The following is a 21,021-nucleotide window of genomic DNA, read 5'->3' as shown; positions in this document are numbered from 1 at the left end:
AGAGACGCAGACATGCCGCAGCTAGAGCGCCGCCGCGGTCGCCGCCACTGCCGGCCCGGTGCATTGTGGGAAGCCCCGCACACGGGAAGCGCTCCGCGGCGCCCGCCCTCGTCTGGCGCAGAGACCTGGCTGGGAAGACACAGCGTGGCTTTGATTCCGGCGCCTGCGTGTCACCAGCCCAGGGTGGCCGTGGAAGCTGGACCCGAGCTGCAGGCCCACCAGGCTGGGCCCGGGAAGAAAGCGTTTTGAAAAAGATCGGAACTGAGGAACTGTCTTAGAGCGGGGGACTCCCTGCTCCTTCAGCCTTAACCAATGCCCAGCGTTCAGAGAAGTGGAGGACTCGGGGATTCGGGAGCTTTTCAGGCCTGGGGAAATGGAAGGGTCGGGGACCTAGATGAAAGGTTATTTGCCAGAAATATCTTGGCTTTTTCACTTATTCTCTCTTAACTAGTCCTCCGCCGCCACCTCCAGTGTTTGGCCTCTGCCACCTTCAAATGCCACCTTTTCCGGCAGACGTAGCCCTGCGTCCTTGAAACTGGCAAACCCTATTAGTGTCCGCAAGCTAAGATGCAGGGTGTGGGCATAGAGACGGATCAAGAGATCCGGCCCTGGACCCTCTTGGGCAGAACTTTGCCATTCTCATTTCACCTGAAGCCCAAACTTTGTATGGCAAAGACTTGGTAATGATCTCTATAGAGCTAGGATTACACAGTTGTCTCATCCTTTGGGGGCCCTTGAGCCAAATTGTGACCTCCTTAATGGTGCCTTCATCAACTAACATTAGGCGCCCTGAGGTGCTTGTGCATACTGCCATCGTTTACAATTATTCATCTTTGTGTACCCACCTTAGCACAAGGTCAGCCATATAACATAAAAGATGCTCAGTGAATGTTGAGTAATTGTGAGCATCTGGAACTTGCAGTTGGGATAAAACGCCTTCATTGCGGTTTCTTCATAATAATCTGAAGATTCCATTTAGCACTTCTCTGCGGTACTTAAACGTAACCTTTGAGGGGAGAGGGAAAAGAAAAGGCATGAAAATATCTATAGAGCCATTTCTGGTGTCCTCCTTCCCTTTTCCACACCCACCTTCCCACCCCTTGCCAACTAAATGTTCATTTGAATAGTGCTTTTTGGCAAAACTCCAAACTGCTGCATTATGCACTTGTGATGACACTGAATTAGATTAGTGTCTGCAAGGTTAATGTTCCCTCAGGCATTAACCTTAGTAAATTGTGATGCCTGTTTAGAAATAGCTAAGGCCCAGAGGTTCAGCTTAATTTAGACACAGGTAACTAAGAGAAAGAGTAAACCACAGCTCTACAATCTCTCTGTGTGCTTTTCCCATTAAAAAATACAAATTTTAATAAGATGACTGCGCATATTCTGAATGTTAATTGCAACAAAACAGTGATACAAGTTAGAGCCAAGGGACAGTTATCTGGAGGACAGCCTTCTGGCAACTTCTAGCACCTGCAATGGCATCAAATTCAGATGTCATAATAAAAAACACCTCTGGCAGCAAGGAACCCGACTCAGTATTAGGCAGTGGGAAAACTAATAACTGGTTTGCTCTTAGGAATAGATCTAGGTCTCTGCTCAGCAGCCTAACGAAGAAGCAATAGAGAAACAGCTGTCTAAAATGGGCAGAATAAAGAGCACTACAGGGATAGTAACAGCAGAAGCAATGGTGAGAAGCAAGTTTAGGTCCTTTATAAGTTAAACTGGAGAAACTTCTCAGCTTCAGGTTGGCTCTCCATGCTCCTCTTGCTCATTTCCCTAAACACCACCCATGGGTACTCAGCCTACTTACTTTTCCTTTTTTTTTTTAACTTTTTATTTTGAAATAATTATAGCCTCACAAGAAGTTGCAAAAACAGTCCAGAGTCCCGTGCTTCCCCCAATGGTGACATCTTATAAAGCTCTAGTAAAACATCAAAACGAGTGTCAACCTAAATAACAGAGAGGCTTTCTAAAAGAAAATGTTTATTTGGGAATAGAGCATTGCAATGAAAATATGCATCTCATAGTTAACTGTCTGCATAGACAAAGGTGTTTAAAGGAAAAAATGGAAAGGATTACATAATTGTTTTGAAATAATTATCCTTGACTATAAAGATCAATAACAAGGGTGACGCCAGTCCGAGGTTGGACAGGCATTTGCTGGGCAGATGTCCTTGCAGAAGTATTTTTTGTGTAAGGTTGTGATGGCCTTTGTGCAAGGTTGTGGTTTTTGCAGTCTTTTTTGATAGTTTTTGTTATCAAGCATACAAATGTAAGAACCCTGTCTTTCGTAGCCTTCCCTAGCTCTATTTGTCAGGGTTTCTTAACATTAGTGACTCCATTTTGATTGTGACAACTTTCACACCAGGAAACCGACAACGGTACATTACTGTTTACTAGACTACAGAATGTATTATTTGCCATTTTCTTAACCTGTGTTCTGTTTAGTGTGTGTGTGTGTGTGTGTGTGTGTACTTCAGTGCAACTTTGCCTCATTTACACATCCTTGTAACCACTCCTATAATCAAGACATAGAACTGTTCCATCACCACAAAATAACTCCCTCATACTACCTTTTTGTATTCACAAATCCCCCTCCCTACTGCAACTGCTCTCCCAACTCCATGCCTGTCCTCTAGTAACCACTAATCTATTCTCCATCTCTGTATTTTCATCATTTCAAAAATGTTATGTAAGTGGAATCATATAGCATGTAAACTTTTGAGATTGATGTTTTAACCTAAACATAAGGGTCCACAGCTCAAGCAAATCTAAAGGGCACAGCCACTTGCAGCTGATGGTTTCCAAGTGGGAATGTGATATTTAGGAAATCAAGAGAAGTCAGGAATCTGAGTTTTGGGGTGAAATCTCCCAAATATTAAATGTTGACAACTCATTGCATTTTCTTTTTAAGAACACAAAAGTATGTCAGACAAAACAGGCCTGTGGGCCAGTTTAAGCCCATAGCCCACAATATATCTTCCCTGATGTTACCTAACCCACAGAGGCTGGAACCACTGTTCTGACGAGTGAGATTCTCAGGGGCTCTGTGGCCTCTTTCCTCTTTTCTGGCTCTGGAATTAGGTCTGAGGCTTGTTTTTGCACTCCTTCCAGGAGAAGAATGTGCTTCCATCTGTTTCCTGCAAAGACTTCACCGGGTCTTCATACCCTCCTCTAGTAACATCTTTGCTTCCTTTTTTCTAATATTCTCAGACTCAGGACTAGATGGAAGTTCTGTCTTCTGTATCCTTGTGGCTCGCTACAGCACTAGCCATTTGTCAAAGCTGGTTCTACCTTAAGGATAAACTTGTCCTTTTCTTTGCAAAGCTCTAAATTCATAGCTTTGCTACAGTTTAGGCCTGCCTCTACTGCATCATTCCTACTGTACCCAGAAAAACATGGCTTTTCCTATTCCTAAAGGAGTTCTTTTCCCGGGACGTTTCCCCCTGAGTTCCTGCTTCAGATATGCTTCAGGCCTGGGGAAATGGAAGGTTTGGGGACCTAGGTGAAAGGTTATTTGCCAGAAATTTCTTAGCTTTTTTGTTTATTCTCTCTTACCTAGCCCTCCGCTGGAGCGCAAAGGGCATCCCAGATCACTGATATATTGTAAAATTAATGAATAGCCTACTGTCTCCTACTTAGGATATAGAGTGTAGGTAGTTTCTTGAGTTTGAGACAACAAACCCTGCACCTCTTAGAAGCATGTAAAGAAGGTACTAGGTTGCATTAAAGTTCATCAGCTGTGAGATAACTATGGTTTAGAGGAGCTAAAGGGAAGACACCACCGAGATGCCAAGATACACAAGAATGAGTGAAAATGAGGTCTTGGGCCAGGATGATATTAGTGGGTAAGGAAAAAATAAAATAATATAAGGATGGTATCTACTAGTGCCTAGAGGTTAGTCTGTTGATTAAGTCCACAGATTCTGCAGCTGAAGTCAAGTGAAGTCGGGGTTTGAATCCTGACTACCACTTACTGGCTTTGCAATCTTAGTTACTTAACCTCTCTGTGCTATCAAGTGCCCCCCCATCTAGCAAATGGAACTAAGAATAATACCTTCTTTTTAGGGATATTATGGCTATTAAATATTAATAACATGGAGTAGCTTAGTGTTTATTTATTTTAGAGACAGGGTCTCTGTTGCCCAGCCTAGAAGGCAGTGGTACAATCATGGTTCACTGCGGCCTCAAACTCCCAGGCTCAAGCGATCCTCCCACCTCAGCCTCCTGAGTACCTGGGACTGCAAGTGTGCACCACCATGCCTGGCTGGTTTTTGTATTTTTTGCAGCAATAGAATCTGGCAGTATTGTCCTAGGCTGATGTTGAACCCCTGGCCTCAAAGTGAGCCTCCCACCGCGGCCTCCCTAAATACTGGGATTACAGGCATGAACCACCACACCTGGCAATGTAAAGCAGAACAATAACTGACACATAGTTAAATGTTCTATGTGGTGTTGATATTGTAGTTGCTATTATTACTATTTAAAATAACCTAAAGGTAATATGAAGCAAATTTCCTAAACATAAAATTCAATAGAGAAAAGACAGTTTCTACAAGTGGATTGGGGTGAGGAAAAGAATAGAAACTATACAAAGACAAAAAAAAAAAGTGATGAGAGAAATGATTTAGATGGGAAAATAACTCAGAATGTTATACCATGGGGAATAAAAAGGGTATACAATAGGTAGATGACACTAGGAAAAAAATTAACCTGCAAAAAAAAAAAAAAACTGCCATTATTCAGATATTTTATTTCTGAGCATAATCTTTGCCTGAACAATTTTATAAGGCTGATGGGCTGATGACATTGGTCTATTGTAAGGATGCTTGCTACTTTCTATCCAGCCAACACCAGTGAATCAAGTGCCTACCTCTTCTTTCCCAAAGTTTAACCAGAATGAAGACAAGTTAACTATTCATGTATTAAAGCTGTGGGTTTTCATAAGAGAGAAATAATGACAATTTGTATCATCCCAAAGTGTTACAGAGATCTCACAATTTGCTTATTGCCAAGATGGTGCAATATAATGCAGAAATGATTTTTTTCTTTCTTGTTTTTACTGTCTTAATATGATTGGAATTAAACAGCATGTGAGAGTTCTGGACTCATCAAAGTATGTCAAAACTACCCTGTTATATGTAGCAATTCAACACAGAGAAAGAGGGTTCATTTTCCCTCCATTACTATCTTTTAACTTGCCAATATTTGGCTTAAATATTTATTTAAAACCCACATGCCAAGTGCTACAAATGGCACCACAAAAGGGGTAAAACAGATACAGGGTTGCACTGAAGCCCATCAGCTGTGCAATAACTATGGTTTGGAGGACACAGGAAGATATGGGGAAAAGGTCAAAACAGGCAGAGACACAATAATTAAGCATTGGGGTTAACGCTGTTTTACCTTTTCTTTCCTACTTGATTTTTCACGAAGGCAACCATTTTACGCTTCCTGAAGAAAAGTATGTGGCCATGTAAGAACCCAGTGTTAGGGTTCAAAGAAGATTAAGACATGTTCTAAGTTCATGAGAAGCTGTAAACTAATGGAGGAAGCCGGGCACAGTGGCTCATGCCTGTAATCACAGCACCTTGGGAGGTGGGAGGATCGCTTGAGCCCAGGAGCCGGAGGCCAGCCTGGGCAACATAGTGAGACTCCATCTCTACAAAAAATCAAAAAATTAGCTGGGCATGGTGGCACCTGTAGTCTCAGCTATTTGGGAGGCTGAGGTGGGAGGATCACTTGGGCCTGGAAGGTTGAGGCTGCAGTGAGCTATGATCACACCATTGCACTCCAGCCTGGGCATACAGAGTGAGACACTGTCTTAAGAAAAATTTTTTAAATGAAATAAAATAAATAATGGAGGAGGCAGATAAAAGGTGAGACAATTTCAGCATTATGTGCTGTGATCACATAGAAGGATATCAGGGGTGCTTTGGGTTCCCACACTGATGTAGCCTACAGATTGGTGTATCTTTCTGATACCAAAATAATACTTTTCCACCAGGTTTATACATCTAAAAATCTACACATGAAATTCTTTACAAAGATCAAACATTATGCAGGACTTTCACATTGAAAGAAGCATTTATCTCCTGATCATTAAAAAAGTGTAAGCTTTGAGGCAAGTCCTTTCCAACACACACACATCTTGTAATGATTGCAGAATAATCACCCTCCATGAACAAAATATAAGCAAGTAAGGTTGAAGAGCAATGCAAGTTGAAAATCAGGTGAAAATGATATGCAGCAGTGGTAGTGAATGATATGACAGTGATAAAATAGATAACTTTCTGGTGGGAGGAGACCATTTTACCTTTTCTTTCACTAGTTGATATTTCCTAAAGGTAACCATTTTGCACTTTCTCAAAGAAAATTAGGCAGCTACATAAGCTTCATTTTTCCCTTATAATAAAAAGGGGGGGGTTGTAGGGTGGGGCATACGAGACAGCGCATAAAATAGCTGATTTGGGGTTTCGTTTTGTTTGTAAGAAAATAAGTTGCACTGTCACTGTTAGTCATTAACCATCTAGCCTCAGGGCACACATAATCTAAGTCTGCCTGTGCCCACCCCTAAACTTCCTGTACAGAGGACACCCAAATAACTGATATCCCAAGGGAGAGCCCCAAGTAGGCAAAGACTGTTCATATTTGGGGCATTTTGTTTAAAAAGCCAGGGAAGTGTGCAGTATATTGAGAAAGTTTCCATCTTTTTTTTTAATTTTTTTAAATTAATTTATTTTTTTAAGACAGAGTTTCTCTCTTGTTGCCCAGGCTGGAATGCAATGGCGCTATCCCGGCTCACTGCAACCTTCACCTCCCAGGTTCAAGCAATTCTCCTGCCTCAACCTCCCGAGTAGCTGGGATTACAGGCATGTGCCACCATGCCTGGCTGATTTTGTATTTTTTGATAGAGATGGTGGTTTCTCCATGGTGGTCAGGCTGGTCTCGAACTCCTGACCTCAGGTGATCCTCCCTCCTCGGCCTCCTAAAGTGCTGGGATTACAGGTGTGAGCCACCACACCCAGCCTCTTAATGTTTTGCTGTTAACAAGATTAACGTTAATTAATCCTGAAAGCTCCATTTATCCAAAATACTACATTCCCCAAAATGCCAGATAGGAGAGCTATTATAGAAAAGAAAAATAAAGTATTTGAATACAAATTAATTGCCATGAAACCTTTATTATATATACCTATGGCACAGACTGTTGTAAGAAACAGTGTTACCATCAGTCTTTAAAAATCACATAAGTTGTGTTCTAGAACCTCGGAAAAGGAAGATAATGGCATCAAAATCTGAATACATAGTAACAATAAATATATTGAAAGCATACACAAAGTATGGGTTTAATGTTAATTCAGATGTTTAATGTTTACTTTATAGCTACTACACGTTAAGAGAAACAAGAACAGATATAATCCCCAGTGGGCTGTGATTTTTCCTACAGACTTTGTCTTCTGTCATAGCAGGCTTGTTTTTGGAGGAACCAAAAGTCTCTTACACCACAGATACATATTTTGATCTCATTTCTGACTTCTTTCCTGGCAGAAAGGAGAGAATAATATCACAAAGGCAAAGACATTGGAACTTGAGATCACCTCTTGAATAATTTTTTTTAAAAGATAACATGGCCAGGTGGAGTGGCTCACACCTGTAGTCCCAGCACTTCAGGAGGCCAAGGCAGGAGCATCACTTGAGCCCAGGAGTTCAAGATTAGCCTGGGCAACATAGGGAGACCCCCAACTCTACAATAAATACAAAAAATTAGCCGGGTGTGGTGGTGCATGCCTGTGGTCCCAGCTACTTGGTGGGCTGAAGTGGGAGGGTTGCCTGAGCCTGGGCAGTCAGGCTGCAGTGAGCTATGATCACCGTTGCACTCCAGCCTAGGTGACAGAGTAAGACTCTATCTCAAAAAATAAATAAGTAAATAGATAATGTTACTAGGGTGAGAATGAGCCCTCCTTTCAATTGCTCAATCGTAGTTTTTGAATACCTAGTATGTGTCAGGCAATGAGCTGAGTGTCAGGGATATTCAGTCCATTGAGAAATCCATACATCTGTTTTTTTATTCATCAAACAAATTGTTATCGAATATCTGGTACTATACCAAATACCAGAAATACTATGGTAAATGAAATACTCTTCTAGCCCAGAAGCTTACAACCATCAGTTAGTGGAGTAAAACAGGTGAATAAGCTGCTTCACTGCAGGGTGATACATTCTAATGTAGAGATGAGCACCGGGCGCTGGAGGAGGACCTATGCAGCCCGGGGCTGGGACAGCTTCCCCAATGTGACATTTTAGCTGAGACATGAAAGGGGGTGGTACTGGTGGAGTCCTGAGCAGAGGAAGAAGATGGCATGTGCAGAGTCCTAGTGCCAAAGAGAGCTCAATGTGTTCAGGGACCTGTGAGTCGTTCCGAATGAATGCATGCAGGAAGTGGTAAAAAAGAAAAATAAAATTGATACTGCAGTGGAAAGCACCGGCAAGCTCCAGAGTGCCTTGTGGACTTAGTTGAGGCATCTGACCTTCCTTTATCCCAAGAACAGGCTTTCCCAAAATGTGGCTGGATGATAAGAAGATCTTAGATGGTACACAGAATACAGTTTTTTATTTTTGTAGTTAATGGAGTGAACATGCATAGAAATATATATATATATTTCATACACCCAACACATGGCTTATATTATTGCTTAGGATGAGATTGAGTGACAAAAGTAATTCAACTGACAGACAGAATACTACCTAGATTATAGTTGGTACATGAATAACCATGAATGACTGATGTTTGGGCAAAAATGCCTGAGGCTGACAGATTGCCATGGAAAGCTTTTATGTAGGGAAGTCGCATAAGAATACTTATAGGTTAGAAAGAACACTGGTTGTGGAGAATAGATAAGGACAGTATTTGCCAAACTTCTAGTTAAGTCGCATGAGTGGATTCTGAAATCAAATTTAAAGTTGTGCTGGGTGCAGTTGTGCACACCTGCAATCCCAGCTACTGGGAAAGCTGAGATGGGAAGATTACTTGAGCCCAGGAGTTCAAGAGTGGGAGGGTTTGCAGTGGAGAAATCACATGATCACAGCCTGGGCAACACAGTGAGACCCCATCTCAAAAAAAATTTTTTTTAATTTTCTTAAAGTTGTAACTGGCAGGGTTTTTTTCAGTAAAACATAATAGGATACAATAAATAGTGTCAGACAGCTTCACATACAATCAGATGGCACCACACATAACAATACTTTTAATTTTACATATGCACCTATAAGCATGCATGCATGTGTGTAAGTGTTACTAGGTTACAGCACAAAATATTTTTCTTACTGTGGGTCGAAGTCAAAGAAAGTTTAAAATTCACTGGAAACAGACCAATTAGGAGTCTGTTGCAGTATTTTGTTCATTCAATTAGTGTTTATTGAGTACATATTATGTAACAGGTGCTATTCTAGGCACTGAGAATATGGCTGGTGAACAAAATTGATAATGTGCCTGATCTCACAACATTTACACTTTGGTGAGGAGAGGATACAATGAGCAAATAACCAAATAAGTTCCTAAGACAACTTAAGAGAAGTCAAGTTCTTTAAAAAGCAATAAATCCGAGGGAGAAATGTAGGCTCCATACAGGCTGGTCTCTTCTTTTTTCTTTTCTTTTCTTTTCTTTTCTTTTTTCTTTTTTTTTTTTTTTTTTTTCCATTGCCTTGTTCCAAGCATGGAGAATAGGAATAGTGCTTGGAACATAATAGCTGCTCAGTAAGTATTCACTGAATGAATGAATGAATGAATGAATCATTCAATGAAGGATGCTGTTGACTTGGGTAGTTACGATAGAAATTAAGAGAAGTAGATGGGTTCAAGATATATTTAAGAGGTAAAATAAATGGGGTTTAGTGAGAAAAGTAGGAGTTGGGGGTTAAGAGATAAAAATGAGATGAATCGTTTCTCTACAACCTACTCTAAAGATAGTAACCAGAGTGATCATGTGATTTCTCCACTGCAAACCCTCCCACAGCTTCCTGTTGTACTCAGAGTAAAGCCCAGGCTCCTTACAATGGCCAAGAATGCTGCCCATGACCTGGACTTGGGTACCTCACTAACCTCATCACTAAAAATCTTCCTCTTTCTCTCTCTGTTCCAGCCACACTGGCCACCTTGCTGTTCCCCAAACCCCCAGTTAAGACTCTGGTCAAGGCATTTGCACTCACTGCCCCCTCTTGAAATGCTCTTCTCTCAAATATTCACATAGCATAGACCTCTCTTTCTTCAAGTGTCTCCTTCTTGGAGAGGTCTGTTCTCACCACCTAATATTACAACTCATGTACCTTGATATGCATTCTTCTGCCTGCTCAATTTTTCCCCATAGCACTTATTGTGAGATGTGTGTATGGGGTGTGTGTATGTGTATGTGTGTGTGTGTGTGTGTGTGTGTGCAGCACTCTAACATACTATTATAGTCGATTATCCTCATTGTCTGTCTCCCACAGGAATGTCACTATCCATGAGCCTAAAGCAGTTTGGCACATTATAGGTGCTCCATCAATATTTGTTGAAAAAACAAAGACAACTCTCAGGTTTCTGGTTTGAGCAACCGGGTGACTGTGGCTCATTGAGGCAGGAAACACAGAAGGATACAGGGTCTGATGGGAAGTGACAAGTTCCTTTTTGGACGTGCTGAGTCCGTGTCTTGTGAGACCAATGTCGAGGTGGGAATTCCCTTTAGGCAGTTGAATATATGGGTCTGGTCCTCCAGAGAGCCACAGATATAAACTTGAGGGATCACTGGCTTATAGATGGCATTTGAATGGATGAGACAGCAAGAAAATGTATACAGAGATGAAGAGAAGACCTTGGAGAAACAGCAGGAGCTGAAAAACAGCAATAGTAGAAGAGCCCACAAAGGAAAGAGAGCAAGAGATGGAGTTGGGATGAAAAGCAGTTGTGGAAATTCATGGGAGAGTAGTTTTAAGAAGGGAGGTGTATTTAATATCTATTCCTGTGTAAAACTTATTCCAGCCTCATAACTATATATAATTATTATGTATCAATTAAAAATACATTTTAAGGCCAAGCGTGGTGGCTCACGCCTGTAATCCCAGCACTTTGGGAGGCTGAGGCAGGAGGATCACTTGAGGTCAGGAGTTCGAGACCAGCCTGACCAACATGGTGAAATCCCATCTTTACTAAAAATACAAAAATTAGCCAGGCATGGTGGTGGGCACCTGTAATCCCAGCTACTCAGGAGACTGAGGCAAGAGAATCGCTTTAACCTGGGAGGTGGAGGTTGCAGTGAGCCAAGATCGTGCCACTACACTCCAGCCTAGGTGACAGAGCAAGACTCTGTCTCAAAAAATAAATTTAAAATAATTAACCCAAAATTTAGTGGCTGAAAGCAAAACACATTTATTATCTCACTGTCTGATAAAACACATTCTGTCTCTCTACACTGTCACACAGAACACTGCTAACACCAGGTGTACAGGGTTTTTTCCACACTGAAAATTCTCTGACACCAGTTGGGTGTCCTACAGTCCAATTCTGACACTATCTACCTGGAGTTTGGGTCAGATCCCACAAGTTAAGGGCTCATTCCCACAAGACTGCTCCCACCAAAGATGCCAGTCTCAAGTCCAGGCCTCTTGTGCTTCTGATCCACCCACTGTAAGTTGGGGTGCAATCATCTCCTCATGTGCAATAATTTTCTAAAATGGGGCACAGAACTCAGAAAAACACTCTATTTACATTTATGGTTTATCATAAAGGGTACTGCTAAAGCAAACTAAAATGGCCTGAGAAAGATTCCATACTTCTATATTTGAGTCCTTGTGGATGAACCGTAACCTAGCTTAATAGTCAGACAAAATTGAAAACCTAACTTAGGAGTGGCCGGCCGTGGTGGCTCACACCTGTAATCTCAGAACTTTAGGAGGCTGAGGTGGGCAGATCACTTGAGGTCAGGAGTTTGAGACCAGCCTGGCCAATATGGTGAAACCCCATCTCTACTAAAAATACAAAAATTAGCCGGGCGTGGTGGCACACACCTGTAGTCCCAGCTTCTCAGGAGGCTGAGGCAGGAGAATTGCTTGAACCTGGGAGGCGGAGGTTGCAGTGAGCCTAGATTGCTCCATTTTACTCTAGTGTGGGTGTCGTAGTGAGACTCTGTCTCAAAAAAAAAAAAAGAAAAGAAAAGAAAAAAAGAAAACCTAATTTAGGAGTATGTGCCTGTTACAATATCTGAGTCTTGGCCAATCCCAGCAGCCATACTTCATTCATAGATAGCTAAGTGTTCAAACTGTGTTCCAATAAGGCAGACGCCAACCTGTAATCAATCCAGCTGTTTCTGTACCTCACTGCCGATTTCTGTATGTCATATTCTTTGTTTTTGTTTGTTTTGTCTATAAGTCTTCCTCCACCATGTGGCTGCACTGGAGTCTCTGTGAATCTGCTGTGATTCTGGGGGCTGCCCGATTCATGAATCGTTCATTGCTCAATTAAACTCCTTTAAATTTAATTTGGCTGAAGTTTTTGTTTTGTTTTGTTTTTGAGACAGCGTCTCATTCTGCAGCCCAGGCTGGAGTGCAGTGGCACAATCTTGGCTCACTACATGAAGTTTGGTTTGTTGTTGTTGTTGTTGTTGTTGTTGTTTTAATCAGAACAGATGAACAGCCAGATGAAGGGATACATGGGGTGTAGTCTGGAAGGATCCCAAGAATAGGAGCTCTGTCCTTGTGGAGTTGGGGTTCACCACCCTCCTGTCATCCTACTATTATTGTTGTGCAAGAGTTTTCAAAGAGCTTAATCTCTACTCCTTTCCAGGAGGTCTGTTGGTAGGCCTGAAAGTTCTAACCTTATAATCACTTGGTCTTTCTGGTGACCAGCCCCATCCTGAGGCTATCTAGTGGCAAGTTACCTCATTAATGTAAACTCAGATGTGACCAAAAAGGTTTCATTATGATTAACAAAAGAAACTCATGAAATTCCAAGGGCTTTAGGACCTCTGTCCCAAGAACCAGAGACCAAGACCAAATACATTTCTTGTTACACCACACACTATTTCTGTGGGTACAGGGTCCTGCACTACCTAACTGGGTCCTCTGTTTTAGGGTCTCTTACAAGGATGTAATCAAAGTGTCACTCAAGGCTGTGGTCTTATCTGCAGGCTTCTCTAGATAGTGATCCTCTTCCAAACTGTTGGCAAACTGTTTCAATTGTTGACAGGATTCAGTTTTCTAAGGACTATTGGACTGAGGGCCTCAGATCTTTCTCATGGGGATCTCTGTACAGGGCACCGCACAACATGGGAGCTTCCTTCATTCACCAGAGCAAAGCTGAAAGCAGAATCCAAGAGTGTGAGCGAGTCTCCTATAACCTCATCTTGGAAGTGCTATGTCATTCCATCTCACTTTTGTCTTATTCTAGTCATTAGAAGCAAGATACTAGGCTCAGCCCACACAAAAGGAAGGGATTAAAAAAGGGAGTGAATACCAGGAGTCGCTTTCGAAACAGCCTCCTACAGAGGATGCGTCGGTAGTGTTAAAAGTCATAGAGTGGTCAAGCGTCCAGGACACTTGGCAGCAAGGAAGAGCGTTTGTTATTTTAGAGAGAGCTGGCTTAGCAGAGTGTGGAGGCAAAGCCAGATGATGAAGGTCTGAAGAGTGAATCAGAATGGAAGAAGTAGAGGTGGCAAGCACAGACAATTCTTTGAAGAGGCTTAGCTATAAAGGGAAGGATAGTGATAGGGTGGCTGCAGGAAGGAATGGAGTCAAAGTCGATGGTGTTTTATTATGATGATTATTATTTGAAAGAGATTTAAATGCATTTAAAAGTTATTGGGGGCCGGGTGTGGTTGTTCATGCCTCCCAGCAGTTTGGGAGGCCAAGGAAGGAGGCTCACTTGTGGCCATGAGTTTGAGACCTGCCTGGGCAACTTAGCAAGAATGCTGTCTCTACAAAAATTTTAAAAATTAGCCAGGTATAGTGGTGCATGCCGGTAGTCCCAGCTACTCGGGAGGTTGAGGTGGGAGGATCACTTGAGCCCGGGAGGTGGAGGATGCAGTGAGCCAAGATTGTGCCACTGCACTGCAGCCCAGGAGACAGAGTGAGACCCTATCTCTAAAGAAAATAGTAAAAATAAAAATAAATAAGTTATTGAATAAGTATGTATAGAAAAAAGAGATTAAAGAAAGACTGGATCTCTTCCTTACACTGTATACAAAAAGTAACTCAAGATGGATTAAAGACTTAAATGTAAGACCTAACACCATAAAAACCCCAGAAGAAAACCTAGGCAATACCACTCAGGACACAGGCATGGGCAAGGACTTCATGACTAAAACGCCAAAAGCAATGGCAACAAAAGCCAAAATAGACAAATGGGATCTAATTAAACTAAAGAGCTTCCACACAGCAAAAGAAACTACCATCAGAGTGAACAGGCAACCTACAGAATGGGAGAAAATTTTTGCAATCTATCCATCTGACAAAGGGCTAATATCCAGAATCTACAAAGAACTTAAACAAATTTACAAGAAAAAAACAAACAACCCCATCGAAAAGTGGGCAAAGGATATGAACAGACACTTCTCAAAAGAAGACATTTATGCAGCCAACAGACACATGAAAAAATGCTCAGCATCACTGGCCATCAGAGAAATGCAAATCAAAATCACAATGAGATACCATCTCACACCAGTTAGAATGGCAATCATTAAAAAGACAAGAAACAACAGATGCTGGAGAAGATGTGGAGAATTAGGAATGCTTTTACACTGTTGGTGGGAGTGTAAATTAGTTCAACCATTGTGGAAGACAGTGTGGTGATTCCTCAAGGATCTAGAACTAGAAATACCATTTGACCCAGCAATCCCATTACTGGGCATATGCCCAAAGGATTATAAATCATTCTATGATAAAGACACATGCCCACGTATGTTTACTGTGGCACTATTCATAATAACAAAGACTTGGAACCAACCCAAATGTCTATCAATGATAGACTGGATTAAGAAAATGTGGTACATATACACCATGGAATACTATGCAGTCATAAAAAAGGATGAGTTCATGTCTTTGCAGGGACATGGATGAAGCTGGAAACCATCATTCTAAGCAAACTATCACAAGGACAGAAAACCAAACACCACATGTTCTCACTCATAGGTGGGTGTTGTACAATGAGAACACATGGACACAGGGTGGGGAACATTACACACCAGGGCGTATTGGGAGGTGGGGGGCTGGGGGAGAGATAGCATTAGAAGAAATACCTAATGTAGATGACGAGTTGATGGTTGCAGCAAACCAACATGGCACATGTATACCTATGTAACAAACCTGCATGTTGTGCACTTGTACCCTAGAATTTAAGGTAGAATAATTTTTTAAAAGATTTTTAAAAGGCAGTAGAGTGTGCGCTTCAGCAGCACATATACTAAAATTGGAACGGTACAGAAAAGATTAGCATAGCCCCTACTGGGCCCATCTGGGTGTGGTGGCTCATACTTGTAATCCCAGCACCTTGGAAGGCTCAGGATCACTTGAGCTCAGGAGTTCGAGACCAGCCTGGCAACATAGTGGGACCCCATTTCCACAAAACAAGAAAAAACTAGTGGGGCATGGTGATGTGAGCCTATAGTTCCAGCTGCTTGAGAGGCTGAGGTGGGAGGATGGCTTGAGCCCAAGAGGTCATACTGTAGTAAGCTATGATCACACCAGCTTAGGTGACAGGGTGAAACCTTGTCTCAAAAAAAAAAGGTGTATGGGGCGGTCGTAGGCCTGAAGAAAGGGGATCCAAGCACAATAGAAGTATTAGGCAAAGGGGCAGAAGAGAGGACAAGGGTAGATGGAGGTCAATCTGTGGAAGCAATGACAGGAAATCAATAGACGCTTTTATTTCCTCTGTAAACCACGAGATCACCTGCTGAGAGGAAGCAGGAAGGTGCTGTGGTAGGAGGTCAGAAGAGTTTGGAGAAGGTTTGAGATGGCTGCATTCAAAGGGGAAAATAAAGAGATTAAGAGCAGCTTGAGGACTCTGAGATTAGACCCATAAGGAGCAGCTTGTTATGTCACTTTCTCTAGCAGCATCCAGCAGCTCAGGTGGAATGTGGGAAGGCCAACAAATAACCGCAATGAGCTCAAAGTTTCCTAAGGTCAGCACTGCAAAGAATATGGGTCAAGGAAATCAATGGCGCTGGCAAAAGGGACAGACCTGTGGTCTAGCCAGAGAGGAGAGAAATCCCATTCAGAGTGTGGGAGCGGATGGGGGCTAACGGGAGACAATAAAAGGGCCAAACCCTCAATACAACTGAAAACCAGGCACAGTGAGCAAAACGGAGTAAGAGAGCTGAAAGTTAGATAATTGGGGTCAGAGATAGAGACGAATCGCTTGGGTGGGGTGATCAGGGATGGAGAAGACCAGTAGTGAGTCCAGGAGAGAGATGATGTGGGCCTAAAAACTACCCTTTATTAAGCCCCTACTTGTCCAGGCTTAACATGCTAAAAGCTTTACCTGTATAATCTCATGTAATACAACTCTCAAAGGTAAGGCTTGTATCAGCATTTTACAGAAGAGGAAAGAGGCCAAGAGAAACTACATACTTGGCTGGGCACAGTGGCTCACGTCTGTAATTCCAGCACTTTGGGAGGCCAAGGTAGGCGGATTACTTGAGGTCAGGAGTTAGCCTGGCCAACATGGTGAAATCCCGTCTCTACTAAAAATACAAAAATTAGCTGGGCATGGTGGCACATGCCTGTAATCCCAGCTGCCTTTTAAACAGAACCCTTAACTTTCTTTTTTTGAGATGAAGTTTCACTCTGTTGCCCAGGCTGGAGTACAGTAACACAATCTTGGCTCACTGCAACCTCCATCTCCTGGGTTCAAGCAATTCTCCTGTCTCAGCCTCCTGAGTAGCTGGGATTATAGGCACCCACCACCAAGCCCAGCTAATTTTTTTAGTTTCAGTAGAGATGGGGGTTTCACCATGTTGGCCAGGCTGATCTTAAACTCCTGACCTCAAGTGATCCACCTGCCTTGGCTTGCCAAAGTGCTGAGATTATGGCACACCCAGCCAGAACTCTTTTTCTTCTTCTTCTTCTTTTTTTTTTTTTCTTTTTGAGACAGAGCTTCGCTCTTGTTGCCCAGGCTGGAGTGCAACAGCGTGACCTCTGCTCACTGCAACCTCTGTCTCCTGGGTTCAAGCAATTCTCTTGCCTCAACCTACAGAGTAGCTGGGATTACAGGCGCCTGCCACCACACCCGGCTAATTTTTGTACTTTTAGTAGAGATAGGGTTTCACCATATTGGCCAGGCTTGTCTCAAACTCCTGACCTCAGGTGATCCACCTGCCTTGGCCTCCCAAAGTTCTGAGATTACAGGTGTGAGCCACCGCACCTGGCCACAGGGCTCTTACCTTTCTAAATAATTCTCCAATCTGTCTTGTGGTTTCATCTTTAACACACCTGCCTTAGTTTAGGCTCTGAGTGGCAGTATCACCTAGCACAGCACAGTGCTTCTCAAACTGGCTGCTTCAGTTATCTGTAAGGCATATTGAAACACAAATTACTAGGCCCCACCCCAATCTGAGAACCCCAGAATATCTGATTCAGTAGGTCTTGGATAGGATCTGATAATGTGCATTTCTGTCAAATTTCCAGGCATTGCTGATGCTGCTGGTTGCTGGTTGAGACCCAGTGGCCTAGAGGTTGATTTCAAATGTTACCGAGGCCTCTTACTTACTATATGACCTTCGGCAACTTATGTAGTTTCTTTTTTACTTATTTTATTTTATTTTTTGAGACAGAGTCTCACTCTGTCACCTAGGCTGGAGTGCAGCGGCACTATCTGGCCCACTGCAGCCTCCAACTCCCAGGTTTAAGCAATTCTACCTGCCTCACCCTCCCAAGTAGCTGGGATTAGAGGCGCCCACCACCACACCTGGCTATTTTTTTGTATTTTTAGTAGAGACAAGGTTTCGCCATGTTGGCTTGTCTTGAACTCCTGACCTCAGGTGATCTGCCCGCCTTGGCCTTCCAAAGTGTTGGGATTACAGGCGTGAGCCACTGCTCCTGGCCCCAACTTACATGTTTTTAATTGCTTATGCTTTGAGTGTCATATCTAAGAAATTATTACCTAATCCGAGGTCAAAAAGATCTACACTGATGTTTTCTTCCAAGAGTTTTATGATTTTAGCTCTTTTTTTTTTTTTGAGACGAAGTTTCGCTCTGTCGCCCAGGCTGGGGTGCAGTGGCGTGATCCCTGCTCACTGCAAGCTCTACCTCCCGGGTTCACACCATTCTCCTGCCTCAGCCTCCCTAGTAGCTGGGACTACAGGCGCCTGCCACCATGCCCGGCTAATTTTTTGTATTTTCAGTAGAGACGGGGTTTCACCGTGTTAGCCAGGATGGTCTCGATCTCCTGACCTCTTGATCCACCCACCTCAGCCTCCCAAAGTGCTGGGATTACAGGCGTGAGCCACCGTGCCCGGCCGATTTTGGCTCTTACATTTAGGAAGTTGATGATTTTGAGTTAATTTTTGTATATGGTGATAGGTCAGATAATTCTTATGATTCCATGAGATGATTATTGCAGACTACAAGGCACATTGTAAGCATTCAGGGACTGGCATCTAGTATCATTATTGTATGATTTGTTTAAAGAAATCGCCAATGTATGATAATCATTGAATAAACTGCAGAGAAAGATCAATCTTACTTCTTCACGGTCATGTCTTCTTTGGGGGAAAAAAACATAATATGATCACCTAATTTGATTGTCCAACTTGCTCATCATCCTTGGTAACTTCTAGTTGTTTCCAAAAGGAGGAAGACTTGCCACAGGTAGAGAATTCAAAGCAGAGGTTGGTTGCAAAGGCAGGCCTGGCACCATCCTGGGGAATGATGTACCTCTGGCAGAAGCATAAAGCCTCCCAGGGTGACTGCATAAGAGGGAAAAACGTGCATTTTGGCATGGGTGTTTTTCATGAAACATTATAGTTTCATCTTTATGTTTCTATGTCCATGTGCATAAATATTTATTCACATAAGTTTTACGCAGAATTAATTTACTTCTAGGGATTTACCCAGGACCCAAGTGCTACAATTAAGTCATCAACCCAGCTATCCAAATATACCACATTTATTCTCTGGATCTTCCGTATTCTCAGTGGTTCCATGCGAGTCTTCTCTTGGGAAGTCTTGCACAAGAGAAACACTAAAATATCAGTGTTTTTAATTGGGTGTGGAGACTGCTTTGCCCCATTGTATATTTGGCAATGTCTGGAGGTATTTTTGGTTGTTACATCTGAAGGGGCATTATTGGCATCTAGTGGGTGGAGACCAGGGATGCTGCTAAACATCCTACAATGCACAGAATACTCCCCATACAAAAAATTATCCAGCCCAAAATGTCAATAGTGCCAAGGCTGAGAAACCCTGACTAGCTATGTGTGAGTTGTCTATGCTTACACTTTGAACTAAGACAGCAAGCTGTGATGGCTCTGGAATCAGAGAGACTGGGCTCAAATCCCAGTGCTGTCACTTACTGCCCCTGTGACCCGGAGCAAGTTCCTCCACCTTTCTGAGCCTTAGTTTCATCTACTAATCACTCTAATATCTATCCATGTGTGTATAAAATAATCTAATATACATAATAATCGTCTAACATATTTTAAATCATCTTATGTGTAAACACATACACACACACACACGTGTGTGTGTATTATATGCTGCCCAATGACTAGTACATATTAAATACTCAATAAATATTAGCTGACATTAATATAGGTGATAGCAATATTATATTTAAGAAAAACTCTTAGGGCCAGGCATGGTGGCTCACACCTGAAATCCCAGCACTTTGGGACGTCAAGGCAGGAGAACTGCTTGAGCTCAGGAGTTCAAGACCAATTTGGGCAAAATAGTGAGACCCTGTCTCCACTAAAAATAAAAAGTATTGGCCAGGCATGGTGGCTAATGCCTGTAATCCCAGCTCTTTGGGAGGCCGAGGCAGGCGGATCATGAGGTCAGGAGATCGAGACCATCCTGGCTAACATGGTGAAACCCTATCTCTCCTAAAAATACAGAAAAATTAGCCGGACGTGGTGGCGGGCACCTGTAGTCCCAGCTACTCAGGAGGCTGAGGCAGAATGGCGTGAACCCGGGAGGCGGAGCTTGCAGTGAGCAGAGATCGCGCTACTGCACTCCAGCCTGGGTGACACATCCAGACTCTGTCTCAAAAAAAAAAAAAAAAAATATATATATATATATATATATATATATATATATATATATATATATTTGCCGGGTATGGTGGCACAAGCCTTCAGTCCCAGCTACTTGGAAGGTGGGAGGACTGCTGGGGCCAGGGAGATCGAGGCTTTAGTGAGCTATGATTGCACGACTGCACTTCAGCCTGGGCAACAGAGCAAGACCCTGTCTCAAATAAATAATCCCTTCGTTTTTTTTTTTTTTAAGTCGGGATTATTGGCTGGGCACGGTGGCTCATGCTTGTAATCCCAACACTTTGGGAGGCAAAGGCGGGCAGATCCCTTGAGGTCAGGAGTTCGATACCAGGCTGGCCAAAGTGGCAAATCCCGTCTGTACTAAAAATACAAAAATTATCAGGGCATAGTGGTGCATGCCTGTAGTCCCAGCTACTCGGGAGGCTGAGGTATGAGAATCGCTTGAACCTGGGAGGCAGTGGTTGCAGTGAGCCGAGATCATGCCACTGCACTCCAGCCTGGGCGAGAGGGCAAGACTCTATCTCAAAAAAAATAAAATAAAAAATAAAAAAAGTCAGGTTTATTGAAGTATAATTTACACAAAATATAATTTATCCTTTTACAGCATATATTCAATGAGTTTTGGCAGATACCATTCTATAACCACCACCACAATCAAGATATCAAAGTTTCGTCACCCCACAAAATTCCCTCATACGCCTTTGTAGAAAATTATCATCCACACCCAGCCACAGACAACCACTAATCTGCTTTCTGCCCCTATAGTTTTTTGCCTTTTTCA

The 21,021-nt window shown here is 42.6% G+C and overlaps 1 pseudogene; it reads left to right on the top strand.

The window, feature by feature from the left end:
• The first annotated feature begins 15,411 nt into the window (after nucleotides 1-15,411).
• Nucleotides 15,412-15,473, top strand: LOC135969746 (U6 spliceosomal RNA; annotated as a pseudogene).
• Nucleotides 15,474-21,021: the final 5,548 nt, after the last annotated feature.

The sequence above is a fragment of the Macaca fascicularis genome, chromosome 2 (genome assembly GCF_037993035.2).
Source record: "Macaca fascicularis isolate 582-1 chromosome 2, T2T-MFA8v1.1".
Classification (NCBI taxonomy): Eukaryota; Metazoa; Chordata; class Mammalia; order Primates; family Cercopithecidae; genus Macaca; species Macaca fascicularis.
The sequence above is the reverse complement of the archived record's forward strand: the minus strand, read 5'-3'. Positions and strand labels throughout refer to the sequence as shown.